We start from the raw sequence: 19,969 nt of genomic DNA on the forward strand, positions 1-19,969 counted from the left end.
GACCTTTATCATCCCCAACAGAATCCAGGTCTTTTATTAGAGATAGTGGAGTTTATTTCAATTTTACCTAACATGATTTGGAGCCACTTTATGTATTTAAATACTTCTTCAACACAGAATGTAGTCCTCCCCAGCACAGGTAATTAGTATCTATCAGTGTGCAGTATGGTAATGTTTTTCTCATTTTGCTCTTACAAAGAGAGCACACTGTGTATCACATTAACACGGCCTGATAGCAACAGATGACAGCTATAAAAAACCCAACAAGAAAATTAACAATAATGCTTCAAAAATGATCACTAAGGACCTGATCGTGCTAATTGATGTTTAGGATGAGTCATCCAATTAGTTCTTTAAACCCGGACTGGCTTCTGTTCTTACATTATTCAGATTGCTGTATTATAGACCTTTGACAGTATCAAGCAGTCAATGAATGCAAATTAATGACCATTGACCCACAGAAGCAGAAACAATTATATCTATGTTATCTTGCTTCGGCAAGGGGTGTCCTGACTCACTGTCTACACTGCCTAGCCACTAACAGTCCCTCAGGGACTCTATGTTCTTTGATAGCAAGCAGGGAACCTCAGAGCACCCAGCCCTTTGGGTACCCACAGGGCACTATGGATACCTGAATGGTTTACAGAAGCCCAAGTTAGCTAGAGAAAATGCTGAGAAATGCTTCAAACAGGGCTAAAGATGGACAGCTTGTAATTATGCAGAAGGTAGACTGTTCCTCAGAAAGAGGAAGGCATCAGGTATTCTGGAGACATACTCTCAGAAAGGCTGTAAATGAAATATGCATTTCAGTGCATACCTCAGTACAAATGGACCCAAAAAACCTCCATTGTGAAGGATGAGACATCTCATCTCGTGAACAGAGTGTGAGACCACTGCCAGCAAGGGGTAACTATCCAACACGACACTTCTGCATACCCTGCCACAGTACAGGAGCCTCTCCATATTTGAGAAAGGATGGAAGAAGAATGCTCAGTGGGGGAACAGAACCAGGCTTAGGGGAGCAAGATGGGAGTAAACAGGAAACTAAGAAGAAAATGTCTTGTAGAGAGATGTTGGATGCTGGCAGGTGGGAGGCAGGAAGCTACATGCTTCCTTGTACATTTTCTTTGTGATTATGTGAAGTAAATTCATGGAACGACTGTTGCTTTAAATTCTAGTTGCTGTCTTCAAAAAAAGAATTGAGAAGAAATGTGTATAATTATACACAGAATATTAATCTTCTTCCTGGTGATCTACAACTCTAGCATATTCATCATACTGGAACTGCGCTCAAAAGTATTTTCATCTGATTAAAACTGCTGATTCATCGATGCATGTAATCCATTCCTAATAGTATGTATATAAATGGCTCTTAACAATTTGCACATCATTTATTCTTCAGTTTTCATTGTTATTTGCTTTCCTTTAAACACTGGATGCAACACAGAACTTTTATGTTTTGATCTAACTTTTTGGAGAGGTAAGGTGCAGTGGTCTGGGATAAGAAGTAGGAAATCAGAAATCATAACATCTCATTTTAGCTCTGGCACCAGATTCACATTGTAACTTTGGAAAACTCACTCTAGTCATGCCTACATTGATAGCTAGGAGTCAGTTTTACAGTTACCTTCAATACTGGATCCACATTTTTAGGACTTGTGAATACTTATACATGATCAACAGCCATCTACCTCTGTACTGGAAGCTTTGTCAAACTTTGGAGTGAGGATACTGAAAATAATACTGCAAGGTCTTTCTCCACTAGCTCAGAAATTCATGTTGGGAGATACTCTCACCAGGAATGCATCAATTTACTATTCTTTAAATATGACTCTTCTGTACCTCCAACTATTTATAAATGGAAGCCACCTTAGAGAATATACAAGGCTGCCAAATGATTGACAGCTGTGTTCCACAAGGAAACTTGGGATACAACTTACTTCTATTCTTATGAAATAGAAATGCAATGCAAACAGCTTTGGTTTACACCAAGCAACCCACAGAAATATCATGCAAACAGGAAATATTTGTCTCATGTGGCTCAAACTGTTTGACAGTAACTTCAAGATGAACCCTAAATATCAGTATAGATATATCTTTAGGGCGTACATTTATAAGTCACGATAACACCCTGTCAAAATCTTCAAAGCTGAAATTTAGTCACAAAGGCTAGAGATAGTGTTAGATAAAATTCCCAGTGCTTGAACATCTGCTTCAATCCATGTTCACAACTACTCAGAAGCAGAATATGAATCTAATACCCACTATCCCTTGTTCATATCCACGAATTGGGCACATCCCACCTGTGTCTCCTGGGGATCCTGAAATAGTAGATGCGCTCATAGCATGTGAAACACATCTGGGAGATTGATTTTGTGTGAAACTCAGTGTTAGCCACTTAATTTATTAAAAATGAAGACATTGGTGATCAGAGAATTTCCCCAATGTGCAGTTCTCTCCTCAAGCTGGGAGAAAAATCAAGGTCAAATCCACACTGCCCAGGAGCACAACTTCACTATTTGGCTGCAAACTCTTGAGAGACACTGATCTTCTCTGGCTCTTTGAGCTAGTAAGTACAATCCTAACATTTCCCCACTCGAGAGAACTCTAGGCAACAAATTTTGCAATCTTGCTCCCAGTCTCAATCTCCTCTTTCACTAAAAATTATTTATGCAGTTAATGCCAAGAAAGGCTTCAGAGTTGTTTAGCCTACATGGAGGGAAGTTTGTAAAGGGTTATTTATACATCAAAACAGCAGCTGGAATTGAGAGAATCTGCAGATCATTCTTCCCTTCATGGCATTTTAGGCAGCCTCAGGCTTACCTGCTGTAATTATTATTCTGAATTAATGAACTCCTCCCATGTTTTTATCTGGGTAGTTATGCAGTTACTGCACATCTGTGAATTGGGTTATAGATACATAAAAATTTGTAATAACGCAGTATTTTGGTATCCAAGATTGTTTAGGAATTTAACTACTAGGCCAAAAGTTACCATTATGAATATGCAAATTTCTTCAGTGCTTCTGAAAATTAGATCATGTATCTATCTAGTCTGTGCCTAATATTATAGTCAATATTCAGAAATGTTTTCCCAACCTCTGGCTTTTTTGTTTGTAAAAATGGATCATTAATACTTCATTGCTTCTCAAAACTTTGTGGGAGTTAACGTTTCTAAAACATTTCAAGAATGAAAAGGACCACATAACTGACAACTACTGTAATTAAGTACGAATTATTTAAAAAGAAAAATTTGTATTGCAAATGAAGTGCTGGAGCAATACATTGAAGAAAACACCAAAAAGCTCATAAAAATTACTAACCAAAACATTAGGCTTAGACATCTTTCACTACCACCTCTTAGCAAAATATTAAACATTAACTGAGCTGTAGTGCTTGACCATATGTGCATATTGTCTTATTTCCATGAAAATTATAAGATTTAGCTGCTAAGCTAAATTAATAGCTTAATTCTCTACTCATTCCTTCTAAAATCTGTTCTATGAAGACTGTCTTTTAACATGAGACAATACATTAAACAAAGCAATGTAGCTTTTTTCCTATTTCTAAAATAATACTTCCTTTTAAGGACATTTACTATAAATAACTATATGCAACCAGATAAAAAATGCAAATGCACATTTAGAGTAAATAACTCAAGTGATTATTTTCTGGATGAAATATAGACAGTGGATTTAGTATTAGGAAAAGGAAACTAATAATTCATCTATAATATGGTATAATAGTATAGTGACATTTAATAACAACATTTCACTAGTAAGTAGTTACCGATATTCAATATTTCTTTTTAAAAGTACAGGTGTTATTATTTTGCAGACATTTTACATAGTCATTCTATTCAGCAAAAGACCTGATGGCTGGAAAATGGCCAACATAATGTCACTATTGAAGATAGACTCTGGGAACACTTCAGGAAATTATAGACCATTTAGTTTGGATGCCTTTTGGGAGGAGGGAATCTTAAAAAGCATTTTTTGGAGATTAAATGGGTACCATTTAGAAAAGCACAGCTTGATGAAGGATAGCCAATATTGCCTCAGGAATGAAAAGTCATGCTTCGCTACATTCTGAATTTCTTTAAGGTTATACATAATCAGGGGGACAAATAGTATATATTTGGTTATCATTTTCAGAGAGTATTCAGGAAATTTTCAAATCAACAACTAATATAGTGTACTATGATTTTGGTAAAGGAATAAAGGAAATATTTCTTTTAAGAGGAAAACTTTATTATTCTGAAACAAAGAGAAGCAGAGCAACATGGGTATTAATGAATAATACCCACTCATTTGTATTTTCATTTTATTTATATTAGTGAGAATCGTATACTGAGAGCAGGCTATCCAAAACACATTATTTAAGTCCCAATAGAGTACTTAAATATGTATACAACTCTATGCAGATGCTGAAACAATATTGTTAAAGTAAGTGAAATTACTGAGGTGCTTAAATGATTCATAGAGAACAGAATAATCAGCCCTTTCAAATTCAAGCTCACAGGTTTCAGATGAAATATACATATATATATCATTCATATGAAGAAAAGATACATTTTTGGTAACATATTCATCAGGAAGCTGATATGATAATTACAGGACACAACTTCTTAACCTCTCCCCTCATTACTTCCAAAATACTGTGGTTTCATTTATGAGATTCAGATCCATTCAACTTCCTGAGCCCGTGGCCCACAGCTTTTTGTGTCCCTGGCTCAGAAATTTTTGTGTGCTTTAAAAAAATGAAAATGTAGTACAATCAAGAATTAACAAAAACAAATAAAGACTTTAAGTATCTTTTTGCTTAGACATGGGAGCAAGAAACCTTTGAAATACCTGCCTTACAGAAAACAAGTGAATACTAGCACCTCTGAAAATCAGTCTCATTTTAAAGAAGTCCCAAATTTAGCATGAACAAAGGGAAACACCCAAGACCATGAGAAGTTACCCTACTTGAAATTCTTAGCTAAGAGATACTTAAAGCATCTAAGATTAATTGTGCAGCACATTCAACAGAAACATATTATTCTGATGTAGAATTATCCAATTCAGATAGAGATAAAGATATATAGATATCAACAAGTTAATTACTGTATCGGTTTACATTAAGCATATCGCTATCATAAGACCCAAGTACATAATTATATAATGCATATTTTAAAACTTAATAAAATTAAATTTTATAACTTTTATTTTTTATAAAATAAAATTATAAACCTGAATAAATTTAGCTAAAAATTTTCTCTTTCTTCTTCCATCACTTTTTGTTTCTTCTCCAATATCAGTAGAAGTTTGAGATTTCAGCTCAAATGTCAAGCTCCATGCTTAAAAGTGCTATTATAGAGAAAATCCTTCAAACAGATTTATAACTGACTGTAATTCTGGAAATATTATGAAAAAATAATGAATTGGTTTGCACAGCAGCATTTTTTTCATTTCTTGCAAGACCTGTGCAGACATCTATTTGAGATACAAATACTAAAGTTAATATCTTATAAACATGTTAACATCTCATTACCTTTCAATCTCTTACTTCTTTGACTGTTTGATAAAGGAGCTCCTAACATGGAAAAGTATGGGGAAGATTGACAGGATTAAAAAAATGAAAATATGTAAGAAGATTTTTAATGATTACCCTTGACATATGCTTCATCTTGGAATCTTTCATGACTTAAATGACTTTCTAAGTCATTTACTAAAGACAGTGCTCTGAAAATGAAGCACAAGGAGAATACAAGATCTCTCTGTCCAAGAGATCTTAGAAATTTTTCACTCAGGTTCCGAATAAAGAAGTCAAGACAAAACTCCTCAATTAATTAAAGAAAAATACATCTCCTAACTGTAATTTAAGACACACACAGTTCATACAAAGCAATAATATTTTCTGTAAGATGAGTGGGAGTAGCTGGGAAAGGGGAGCAAGCATTCAGTCGGTCCCTAATCACAGCTCTATTGGTGCAACAATTTGGTGAGGAGACTGCTCCTAAAAGCTTGTCTTTCTTTCCTAGCTACCTCAGCTAATCTTATTTACTTCTTTTTCCATGCTCTGTATGCTCTCTATTCTTAGATCACTGCTACGACAACAGCACTTCTATTTCCAGCTGAAGGCAGGGAAATCTGACACAGGATATTTAAATAGAGGAAAGTGAAGCTAAAAGCCATTTGCAGGATAAATCATATAACTACTGCCTTTTCTGAGCCCTGCTTAAATATACCCCTTTTAAATATACCCCGAGATTATGAAGTTAATGGAAATGTATTCTGTGAGTACTAGTACAACACAGCACTCACAAGATCATAATTAGTTTGATGCAATACTACAGATGTAAAAGCTAGTCTTTGTGGTTTCACTCTATCATGGAATATTGCAAGCCTACTCTAAGACAAGAGGAAGTATAAAATAAAAGTGATTCATTAGTGATTCAATTTTGACCCCTTTAATTCATTTAAAACCAATAGCTTCAGGAAAAAAAAAAAAAAAAAAGCTGTCTACAGACATAGCCCAAATGGTTAGATACTGATATTGCCCAAATGATTTGGGTAACCTGATCTAGTAGGTGGCCTCCTTGTCCATGGCAGGTGGGTTGGAACTAGATGATCTTTAAGGTCCTTTCCAACCCAAACCAGTTCTATCATTCAGTGATTCTATCACAGAATTCTGCTCTCTGATCAGAACAGACAGAAGTATGGACATACTGATTTTTTTTACTGAATATAAGGTTTGGCATGTCCTGATGCATATATGCCAATTATAACTGTGGTCTCATGATCTGTATGCATAAGTACAAGAGTGTTGATTAAGGGAGACAGTGTACATTACCTTTTTCTTGCTGTAGGTTTAACCTTTTTTAGAGGTGCTTTGCTACATTTCAAAGGAAAATAAACAATCACTTGTATATTGCATTAAAAATGTCTTGAAGTTAGTAACATAGCTATTTAGCATTCATCTGATGGGTGTACCTGGTAAAGTGGAGTTGTTAAGATAAAAAATGATTTGGCCAAGTTCTGTAATATTTTTACTAAAGAAAGATGACTGAAGTCTTCAGTTTGGGCAAATCTAGTTACAAGACTCCTATTGCTGAAATTAAAAGCTACATAAATTTAGACTAAAGGTCCCATTTTTTTCATAGTTATGATAATCATTGAAACATCATATTCAGAGTTTTGGTAATTTTTTCATGTCTGGAAATGTTATAATCAAGAATAGCATGCTTTCTCAAACACAGACTGTAATTTCAGAAGGAACCAATTCCAGGAAATTCTTAGGTCTATGTTATGTGGGAGGTCCAACTAGATAATTGCAATGGTTTCTACTGGCTTTATACTATACAACCAGCCTAAGAACATGTGACTAAATAGTTGTTGCCACTCCTGTCTGGGCAATAGGCATTATGGTCACAATGCTCTTTCAGTGGCAAAGCTCATTTTAACTACAGGCTAAAGTATCAGAGCCTAAAAAGAGACAAACAATTTGGCAGTATCAGCCATTTTGTATAGCTCTTTGTACTTCTTTAATAATTTCACATTTCTTTCTAGTTTTACTGAATCACTATCTTTGATTAAAATCACAATTATCAATATTTTTGTAAATGCACTCATTAAATATATATATTTATAATGACAGATCACACTGATATGCCATGTATAAATTGACTATTAAAGTTTAGTAATTCAGTGATTAATGTATGACTCATCTATATATCTGTCCAGATAATACAATTGTAAAATAAGCATTCAAAAATATATTTTGCCCACTATTATAGTTTGAAACAATATTGATAGAAGCCCATACATGTGAAGAAGACCAGTTGTCACCTAAGACATAAATGAGGACTTTTGATCACAAAGAAATGAGATTTTTCTGAAAGCAAATTTTCAGAAGTTAAAAACTGTAAAATAAGGCTAAGGCAGCATTTCTTGTTATAGTATAAGAGAGATTGCTGAAGTACATCACTATATGTAGTTTCAATATCTGGCTCCTATTTTTTTTTTACCAACACTGGTACAGTTTCAGTTTGGATGCTGTTTCAGGATAGGGTTTTCATGTGGAATCAGCTTCTCTGGTTTTGAAAAGCACAAATGTGTCAGGATCTGTCACCCTTTTATCTTTGTGAAGAATGCTGGGCTAAACTGAATCTGATTCTTGGGCAAATGTAAAGACTGGTGAGGATGCAAGGGATCCTAACCTTTGTAAACACTGGCAAAATCTGCAGAGGGACAAAGAGAGGGAAAAAAAGAGAATGAGAAACATTAGTGAAAGAATTCACAGTGCTTAGAAGCCCCAATTATGGACCAAGATCCCATTTGCATTGTTCAATAACAAAAGATGGTTCTTGCCTCCAAAGCACTTACAATAAATGTGGATTTAAAATTCATTTTCAAGGAATGCTGAGGTACTTATGTGTGCATGGTGTTTAACACATAGGCAACATACTTTTGGAAATAGCATGTATTAGTGGAATAAAGCCAGCCTGAGCCTGTGTATTGTTAAATTCTGTTCACAGGATAAAAAAATGATTGTGTGATATCAGGCAAAGACATAATTTCTTCATTAACTAATTTAAATTTTTAAATGTTTTTCTACATTAGCTAAAGAATTTATGCACCTAACAATATCTGAATGAGAAAAATAAGATTTTGCATTTTGTCACCGAATGACCTTGACAACCATAATAGAAATTAGAAAATATGTTCTATATTTGTTATGACAAATGTATTCTCCAAAGTATTACAGTAATTATTTTTAAAATCATAATAATTTAACAGTTCTTCAAGTACTTTGGCCTTGGATGATTGCATGAACCTTCACATACAGTAACTATGAAATATTTGTATATGTTTTTTAATATCCAAAACTCCTTACTTTCCTTGAAATATGTTTAAAGATAGTATGATTTAATGAAGAGCCAGTTGAAGATATTTCATGGTCTTTCATGCCACAGCTGAGGTTAAATGGAACTATGTTCACAGACATATTATCAAGTGTTTTATCTTCACTTTTATGAAAATCTTTTTATTTTCTGTTGTAACAAAAGAAAAGAAATGAGCTCCCACAGAAGATACATCTTTCATGTCAAGCAGCAAGCACCACGATTTCACTCCATAGGCTTGAATCTGAGAATGAGATTCCCTATCACAACTCCATAGGTCAGTTCTTAGAAGCACTGCTAATAGGTGAACTAGTCCCTGTGTCTCAAAAATGCGTCTCAAATTTTTCAGTTGTTCTTTTCCATATGCTTTCCATATGTTTTTTCCCACTCCCCACCACCTTCCCCTTTCTGTAAGCTGATCTTCAAGAAAACAACATTCCTCCCTAAACTCCCTACATTGTTTGGATCTATGGCATCCTAATCAGCTGTAATGTCCCATGAAGACAATAACGTTCCCTGTAAAACTACTGGAGAAGAACAATGCCTTCTCAGACAGAAGTCATTGTCTCAATTTCTGGTCCCTCAACTTGTCAGTCATAATAGGCACCTCGCCAAGAACTCCCTCTCACATTTCCTACCTATGTTCCCTAACCTATTTGAAGTCCTTAAGCCTACAAGGTGCAATCTTCCACTCATTTCCCAAACTGTTTTTTACATGAGCCACCATCTGGTTTCTTTCTTCCTCAGATTTATTTTCTCCCCTTCAAACAAGGTTCATACTCACATCTTTTGCATCTGTTTGCACATCAGATCAAACAGGATCAGGCTGGAAGAGCATTTATCAGCACTGTCTACTGACATACATCTGAACCACCTACAGAAAACGGTATCTCATTGTGGTACTGTCAGGAGATGGTGAATATATTGCATTATACCACTTCCCTACCCATGACACCTGATTTGTGAACCTCGACTGTCAGAAAGGAGCTGCTGGATGTATCCAAACCCTGTTAAGAGGAAAACAACTCCACCGAGCCAAGAATGACACCATGCCCCCCTCCTGAACCACAAGAGTGGTTCTTCTCTCCTAGTTATCACAGGACCACAGAACATTTATTATAGCCAAGGCAAAAGCCTTGGCTATAATAAATAGCCTTCCCCTCTCTTCTGCAGTCTGTCATCAAACCCAAGCAGACCTGCTGTAAAGTGTATTTGGGTATATGTGATTATACCAAGGTCTACTTTCCCGTTTTTTACCTAATTAAGTCCATCCTTTGCATCCACAGTAGCAAATACAGAAAGTACTTCTGTCTTATGAGCATTTACAATGAATTCAGAGCAAAACCTCTGACTTCTGCTTGCCAGACTACTGTGTACTTGAGCAGAGTCTAAAATTTGCCAAAGGTACTTCCACAGGTTATGCAAGGCCGTGATTCAGAGAAATGGTGCTGAACATTTATGTCAGAAACTGAACTGTGCTCAGCTGCATACACTGACTCAGCTGTTAAGCAGACACCTGGCAGATACAGACCTTCAGCTGCCATCTGTGCTGCCTGCATTGTGCAATCACATCCCTGTAATCTTAGAGTAAAAATGGAGGGGAAGAAGTAGCAATAACTGTGAGAAAGGAGAGTGCAGTAAGTTTCATATAACCTCTAATATCAAGAAGTGTAGGTCACAGAGTAGTTGATTTTGCTTGCCACCAAAGCAATTTTCACAGTAGGTGATATACAAAATTATCCTAGACTCATTCAGTTTTTTAGAATAAGCGAGGAGAATTACACACACATAAAACTCATGTTATATATAGGGCAGTAACAGTCATTACCATAGGAACTGTCTGTGAGATGCCTGCTTCCAAAGAATATGTCAGAGACATCACAAGGAGAAGCCATTAGGTTTTTGTAATCTGCAGAGGGTAATAAATTCTGAGTGACACTATTGGGAGCAACTTTTTACAATAGCATCTCTAGTTGCTGATAAATGCCTCTTACCTTCTCCCCCTAGAATGAAAAAAATGAGGATGTCTAGTGGCAGGAAAAGGTTTATTCTTTAATACCCAACTCTGTATCAAACACACAGGAACACATCCCAACACCAGAAATTTAAGACAGGGAAAAGCAACAATGCAAAAGCAATGTACTGCAGTGGTAGTCTCATAACTTTTGGGCTAAAAGGGAGAGGATGACTGTGTTGACCATTCCTGCAGTTAACTTTACCCCTTGCTTATCTTCCTTACCTTTCACAGAACTCCTCAGAGCTTTCCAAGTTGAGCTGGGCTGCCCTCAATATGACTAGGTTTCAGAGAAAGGCTATCCAGAATAAATAGACTAAATTAAAAAATTCATTTGTACAATGGCAATCATCTCTTGAGCTTTTATAATTGAGCTTTTGTTTTCAGTCCTTTTCATATGTCTTTTTCTCAGAGGCAAACTTATGTGTGAGAGCTAAAGCAGCTCCTTCATGGACAGCCTTCTGTGCCCCAGATGTCATCCAGAGACTAGCCAAGGAATTATTTCTCCCCTCATCTTCTTTTCTGCAGCTCTGTGTTTGGTTTCTGTAGTTTTGTTGTTGTTGTTGTTGTTGTTCGTTTGTTTGTTTGTTTTTGCCCAGGTTTAGAGCCTATATGTTCATTTTCTTATTATATTTAGAAAAATTTTGAACAATATCTGCACACAATTCCAGGAATGTAATTATTCTTAATATGGATAACTTTATTTTAATGTACTTTTATTTGTTTTTTTATTAATTGCTTGTTGCATCTAGTCTTCAGGTTCATCCTACACATTAGTATATTCAGTATGCAATGCGGTAAAATCATAAATTAAACTATTCTGCTGTACTACAACATATTAAATGATATACCTGCAATTGTTTTTTCTTATGGAGTTGGAGGTTGCACACTGGAACTTTTGGTTCTATTTTGTTCAGTTGACTCTTTATTAGATTTCAATAATAAAAGATTTATTGTACTGTGTATATTATTTCTTTAACTTCTGCATTCTTCCACGGGGTTCTTGACAGAGCCAAAGGCAGTGTGCTGTTTGGGAGAACCTTTTCTCAGGGGAGATGAATGTGTGGGAGAGGCACACAGCATGAGACAGTAGTTCACTAAATGTCTTGTTGCTCTTACAGAAGTCTCAGATGTTAGGGAATGTTCATCATCTATTGAATTTCCTTTGTTCTGCTAGGACATGGTATTTAGTATTATTCTTTGATGAAGCCCTTCTCCTAGTTCACACTTGAATCAGGCACATCCTATCCCCTTTGGGAGAAGAAGTGGCACATCTCTCATAGCCTGACCCCACTGTTTTGTACTGAGGCTTCTCTTACCTTAATACCTCCTGGGGTACTGGCAAGCTTGGGAAGTGCCTCTTTTGCATGTTAGGCTAAGCACAATCAGCTGGGCAGGGTTTGCCTTGTGTGCTTTTCACCATGTCCATTGTGCATGCGATTCCACTTCAACGTCATCACAATTCCTAGTATTCAAGTGATTCTGTGCAAGCTACCCACTTCAGTATTTATTTTACTTATTCATAAATATTTTAAAACACATTCCTCTTGGAATCACAGAATCGTGTCATTTAATTAAAAAGTTGGGTGACCACCAAATGCCTATAGATTGTAGTTTCATCACATGCAGGCTGCCCCAAAGATACAATCTTTAGTGAATCTGTTTCAAAACTTAGGAAAGACCTTTCTTACCCATCCCTTCATGAACTCAAACATGCTGCTTACACTGAATTGGGAAAATAGTATGAAAGCATGAAATGCTTATTAAACTAAATGCTCTTGTTACTGCCTCCTCATCTGCCCTTTACTTGTAGATAACTTAAGATAGAAGCTGAAGTAAATGCAGTTATCCTGCTGTTGTCTATTTAGTTTTAAGTAAGTTGGTGTGCAGCTCATACTCATTCGCAAAACCAGCTCATCATCTAAAAGTATTTACATAAGACTCTGCATTATATACCAACCTCTGCAACACTAGTATTAACTACTGACATCTGCCAAGGCTGACTAGCAAGTGCTTTACAGTATCAATTCATCCTAAGCAAAAAGCATGTTTGAGTGCTGCAGTGCTCTTGTTAACGCCAATAAGAAGTATCAGAGCTCATATGACACCTAGCAGAAATTAGTACCCACATTCAAAGAAAAGCTTTTGTTATTTTCCAGAGTATTATGTGGACTTTATTGAGATGACTGCATCTGACACCTGCTGTAATATAAAATGCAGCTATAATTAGCCAACTGATGCTCTCTGCAGTTTAGGTCGAATCCCTTCTGTGGGAATTATGCTTTAAAATATTCAGAACTCCAAGTGGCTCTCATTACATTTAATTTTTACTTAGAATTAGGTGGTCTAGAAAAAAAATTTAGGATTGTAATAGCCCCCCGCTGAATGCCACACAGCAATGTGAAAACCCATAGATTTTTTTCCAAATAAAAAAATGAGAACAGCAGACTACACTACAGCCTTCAATTGAAGTCTGGCTTTGCTTAATTGTACTTTTTGCACTCATCAGTCTCTCCTCTTCAGAGCAAGCTACAAAAATTGCCTGAATAGCCAAAGAAAAGTTTCCCACAGTCACTGGCCACAGAAAAACACCATTGTCCTTCCTCACAGTTTGATGGACAACATTTCTATAAATGGGTAGCCAGTCTGTCAATGGCACCCTTGCTGAAAAGGCAAAAGAAGAGAACAGATTCTGCCAATATCTGACAAAGCATGTTAACACATAATCAGGCATTCACTAGTCAGGCAGCTGCCCCTGGGACCTTCATAACACAGGTGCCTTTAAGCCATTTCCTATTCACAGATAAAGGAAACAAGCAGGAGATACCTGGGAAAGGAGCAGTCTATTGTGGCCTGTCAAATGTCCATCTTCTAGGGTGCCTGCATAAAAACAGAAAGAACATAAAGGAGACTTCAGCATGAACTGCTAAATTATTAAATGGCAAAATACTCTCCAACTCCATAACTTTTATCTTTGTTTAAATAATAATTAGAGTGGCAAAGGAGGAACACCAGGCCTTATAAGGGCTATCTTCTTCCTTCTTTTTATTGCATCAAACTGAGCAAAAGTTCTGTCATGTCCCTAAAGCCAACAGCTAGAACAAAGCCAGCAGTGGTGGTCCCAGGACCATCACCTTCACTCACTGCATCTTTGGTATGATTTTTTTTCCATGGCTGATATGCTCACTTCTTCACCCGGCCAAGGTTATTAAATTCATCCTTTAACTGGGGAAACAGGAGTTTTCTTGTGGACCAGTATGACCAAAAGTTGATTAAGCTACAAGTTGTTCTCTCCTTTTTGCCAACTTTATCATAACATCTTCATTTTCATGATACATGTAAACCAGGCTCAGTGAGTGTAACAAGTGACATTTCACAGTTGGTATTACCTAAAGGCTACTTGTCTGATCATGATCAGACAACAATCACAGTTAGCTTTATGCAAAAAAGGATGTTTCTCTTTTGTGACAGCACATAAACATGTCTGTTTCATACACTCAGAATATTAAATGCCAAAATCTGTAACCCCAGGTAGGAATTTAGCTTACATTTATGTAATCTCCTTGATTTCTTACAGTCAGTTAAAAAAAAAAAAAAAAAAAAAAAGCTGATTTTGGTAGCACTGCCTGAATGTTTAATGTTAAAGACATGAAAAAATATCTATCATTTTCTATGGAAGTTCCTGATGTAAGCACCTCCCAGAAATAATACTGAGAAAAAGGTTTTGGGAGATGTATCATAATCACGGGAATCACCCTGATGTTGAGATGTTCCTGCAGGTGAGGAGCAGCCTCTGAGAACACAAACTGCTGCAGCACAACACAAAGCACATGCAGCAGAAGCAAGAGTCTGTCAGGGTAAGAACAAAGAAAGTTCTTCTGCACTCTTCTGTATGGAACAGTGCCTTCTCCAAAAGCAATGAGCACAGTTATGATTTCTCACAATTATCATTCTCTAACCAGATCTACTCTTTAAAACAAGCTACATATATGTAAAAATAATAAATATATATGTTTATATGAATTTTAAACAGGAAAGATCCTGAGCTCTTGCAATAAAGTTATTCAAATGGAATTCATTGCCATAATGAAATTAAGCTGAAGCCAAGAGTTTTAAAGATTTAGGGAAAATGAGGTATCATAAAATGTAAATGAAAAAAAGACTTGGGATACCCATTGTCATTTTTTCTTGGTCAGCTTTGACAGTTTCTTGTAGTACAAGGTTTCTTAGAATTGCCCATACCTGTTCAGCTGAACTGGAGTTACACTTCTCAACATTTAAAAAAGACTGCTTGTTCTCCCTTGAATCAGCCTCAGGTCATTATCAAACTTACAACCTAGGCCCAGTCTTGCAAAAGCTTTTACACACAGGCTTAGCTTTATGCACATGAATAGTCCTTTAGAATTCATTAGAATGATTTGTGCACAAAGTAAGCAGGTGCACGGCTAGTTTCACTGAAGGATTGGGACCCAAAATGTCAAAGACTCCATATTCCCTACTAACAAATGCCTCTTCTGCATTAAAAAAAATACTGACAGTGTAAAGATGAGTGTGATCTTTTGTTTTGTCTGTTTAGTATAATACAATGGAGAACATTCAAATAACTTTATAGGTACTTTATATCAAAAATAGAGCATTATGTATTTACTCATACAGATGTAGAAGCTGAAGAATACTGCAGGTGGTATGAAGACAGGATGATATTTCCAGAGGAGCCTAAAGGATTTAGGTGCCCATCTTACACTGTAATATGGATATATTAACCTCTTAAGCCTGTCTTGAGAAGCTCAACTCAACTATGTAATATAGGCCCCTAATTTCAACCATCAGTTCATGAATCTCATATCAAAGTTCAGATCTGGACCTGGTTCCTGAAGTCAAGAGCCTGAAAGGGTACTGAATGACTGATCAGACCAATAATGGCAGATGCAGTCTAGTGGATGACAATTGTCCAGCTACTGGGCTATAAAAATGTATAAACTAAACTGCTGAAGCAGGAGGTAAATTTAAATTTCAGCAGCTTCATAGTTCTGCAGAAAATGCTAGGAAGAGTGTATGCAAAGGATTTGGCTCCCATCTAAGCTGATCTGAAAAACTTGTATATAACACAGCTGAAGAACTCCATTTTAAATATTCTGAAGCACCTATCACTATTATTTCGTTTAAAATAATAGTCCAATTATACTAATAAAGATGCAAGCTACAGCTTTTAAAATCAAGCACTCAGCAATCAAGGATTCCCAAAACTTAAAGTTTCTCTGAAGTAAATGTGCAACATTCCTGTTTTCCTGTTAAATATAGATTTTCAAGCATCCCATTAAACCTGAGTTAAATATATAATATGTGCAGCATGTACATATTAATGCAGTTGAAAATTATTAATTCTTATTATATCTTCAGGTATAAGTGCTTAATTTCACAATGCTTGTGTCAATTTACTGACAGTTCACAGACAAGTGAAACACTGTGAGCATAGATACCTCCTCTGCATGATACCTTCCTTACTTTCATGTTAGAGTTTCAAAAGGAAATTATAGGAAGGAGGTTTACAATCAAACCTTTCCAAGTAACTATAGAAATCTAAATTTCCACACACAGAATTATTCTAATAATAGTTCAACGTCTTCTTAGAAGAGTTGTTGAGCTGGGCCTTGCTGAGGTCAGTTCTTGATCCTAAATTTTATAAGATTTGAATTAATGAAATGAAGAATTTTACAGAGTATGTAAAAGTTATTTGCCAATGAATCGAGAAAGAAGGGGGCAGGCAAGGAAGATAAAACTTAAATATGTTAGGAAAACTACTAAACAAAGACATGAACAATAATGACCAAAATAAAGCAAAACATAGAGCATTATTAGAAAGCATCAAGGGTAAAACAAAAGTAGGATTCCGAGAGGAAGAGTCATGCATCTAAGTGCACGGTAGAGTAAGGACATTAATCATGAAGCAGGTAACAGTTGCATGAAGATTTTGTATTTTGTTAGGAATTATGAAATTACTGCTAGTAATAAATATAAGACATTGATAAGTTTGTGGGTTATCTTTTTTTTTCCTTTTTCTTTTTTTTTTTTTTTTTTTCTTTTTCCCCTCCTTTGAATGCAAATACATCACGGCTGTATTTCCCACAGGGCTTTTCACACAAATCCCATTCCAATCCTGTCTGAATAGGGCTTTTTTAATATTGATACAGTGAGAGAAACACCAAAAGGTCAGCAAAGATATTTGCTTTGAAGGAAGACAGTTCCTATTTGACAATGAATTGATTTGATATTTGATGAAGTGATTAAGCACATGGCTACATTTTAGTGAAGCAGGCTACATTTTAGGGCTACTGCATAAATTTAGGCACCAGCTTAAGCATCTTGTTGAACCAGGACTGAATCACTCCATTGGTTGGAATGATGCCTTTTCCTGGGTACCCAGGCAGCAACAGAATAAGGGCTTTTCTTTTGAAATTAATGCTTGGAAAAATAAATAAACTTTTATTCTGGAGGGGACTTTGTTATGTGCTATTCTATTTTAATCCAACGAGTAGGCTACTATCAATTTTCTATTTATAACCTGAAATGATTTGGAGCAGCACTGATAATCTGGATATGAAGGAAAACACTACATTTACAGCAGTGAGTGCTGAACTGCACCACTTTCCTGGGGCTCTGGGCAGAATTCAGGGTATTGTTTTTATCTTTCGAGCTTCAGATAATTTCAGTTTAATTTTCCTGAAGTGTTGTCTCTTTTGCCTTTCCATGGTGCTATAGCTGACATAAGCAAAAGTATGCAAAATGAGCTTTTCAATTCAGGAGAAAATTCTGCTTGTATGTTACACAGGCTCCTTAGCTCAGCACTTCACTCTTTAGCACAACAAACCTCAAACACTGCTACATTCTGCAAAGCACCCACCTTTCTTTGGGTGTTAGTTAGGGACAAAATTAAAGGCTAAATTCAGAAAAGATGTTTAATGCCATGCTCAGCAGAAGAAATAGTGTTAGTAATTATGGTGATCAGCAAACACAAGTTGTGACAACTTATTAAAATCTACTGGCATTTTAGAGCCCTTAAAAGCACCTGGAGTTGGAAAGAGCTGTATATCTTTATTATTTTATGAACCACATTAAAAGGAGAGATAGTCCAGAAACCAAAAGAAAATCCTTTTTTTACTTCAAAATTATTTTCACTCTTTTGTTGTTGTTATTGAGCAGCTGAATGTTTTGATGTTTATATTTTTCAAGTTGTGGGGCTTTTATATGTCTCAGATATCAATTTCAGGGATCAAAGCTGCAGAAAATTTAATCTTACCCCAATAACTCTATCCCTCATTGTTCAAAGCAGTTCCAGATTTTTCCTTCCCACAGTAGTCACATCATTAAAATATTTGAAAATGACCATTGTTGCCAAGTTATACATATTAAAATCTTCAGATCCTTCCTTGGAAACTAGTATCTCTATCTCCGGCAGTCCACTTTTTGCCAGTTTTCTACAAATTCCCTGCAAATGAACAGTATCTTTCCAGCAATGAGAGCTTCCAATATTGTATTGTTTCATCAGCTTTAGTGAGCATGCCATGTAATTTCCTCTGTCTTTATGCGAGGCCTGGATTTACTGTGGCCAGTTTTACTGCCAGAGGCGATTGCAAGTGTATTCATTTTCACTGCGCACTACATGCAGTGAGCATATAATCATCTCTTGGAACTGTTCTTCTCTGGTCTGTCTTCCCCATTAGATATGAACGTTTAACACAGTTTGTCTTAGCTGTATGTTTTTTGCTCTGCTCTCATTTTCTCACATGCTCTCATCTTTCTAATCTCTTAAATCACTGGATTATTACTGTTTCTGTTCATGTTTGCATAATGCATTACATAATCTGTGGAATTTCAGGTGATAAATTTATTCAGCTAGCAGCTGCAACATGGGTCAAGGTTTTCGAGACAGTAAAAACAGGAAGAAATTCTGTGTGCTCTGTACCAACATGAATCATTACTATTTCTCTAACAGAAGACATGATGGTTCACATCATCTGAATCCAGCCAAGTGCAATCTAGCTCAGTTTAGGTAAGATATTTTTGTAAAAAAAAAATCTCGACATGAAATATGTTTGTAAATCATAGCTCTGAAGTCAACTATTTTCCTCTGGAACTGAGCAATGCTCTCTCTTTTGGTGAATGCTCCAGAAAACTTTCACAATCACATACAGTTCTGAAATATTGCCATCTCCCAAAAGCTTAAGGCAACCATAGCAGATAGAAAACCACTATCTGGGCTGCTGGAATTTCAGCATCACCTAGAAAAAAAGCAAGGGTAGCAGGACAGGAAATGAAATAAAACCAAAGATCACAGTGCTTTCTCAAAAACTCAGGAGGTCTAATACAATATGAAAATGAAACCATACATCTGGTTGGTCAGAGGGTATCCTCTGTCCATCTTGTCTGGATTTTCTCTTACCCTTAACATTCTGTTGCTTCTTACTAATGATGTATGTTCTGAATTACTACAACTGGCATGAAAAGTGCAAGTTGAGACTGTGTTTGAGCAAATATTTTTGCAAGCCCTATAAACAGAGTATTCTGACAAACTTGCTACTTGTGGTCTAGTGAAAAAACAACCTTGCTGTAAACTGAAGAGTCAAGGCACAGCTGAAACAAGTGCACTAATCTGATACACTTAGAAGTAACACACATCCTTCCCTCCACGAAAGAGCACTCAGTCAAGGCACTGCTAGAAGTGCCTGCCACGTGCCCATGCTGACAGCCCTTTGGAGGCAGCTAAGGACCTGAAGGAGCACGGAGGCAAAAAGAAGGGCAAGGGAATGAGTTGACCTTGCAGGGAGAGGGTGTAACTGCAGTTCAGGCTTGAAAGACTGGTTATACCATAGGTGCCAAAGCAGCACACGGAGGGGAGTCCACACCACTGGCTGAACACACATTGACTGTGCAAAAACTGAGATGGTCTTCTATCTGTGTGGCAACGGACCTGAGCTGAGAACAGCTTAAAGGTCCCAGGGAAGCGTAAGAGAGGAGCAAAAGCTGAGCTAGCTTGTTATAGGACAAGAAGGAATGGACTAACAGTGCACC

This window comes from Netta rufina (assembly GCF_964035555.1).
Source record: "Netta rufina genome assembly, chromosome: 5".
Taxonomy (NCBI): domain Eukaryota; kingdom Metazoa; phylum Chordata; class Aves; order Anseriformes; family Anatidae; genus Netta; species Netta rufina.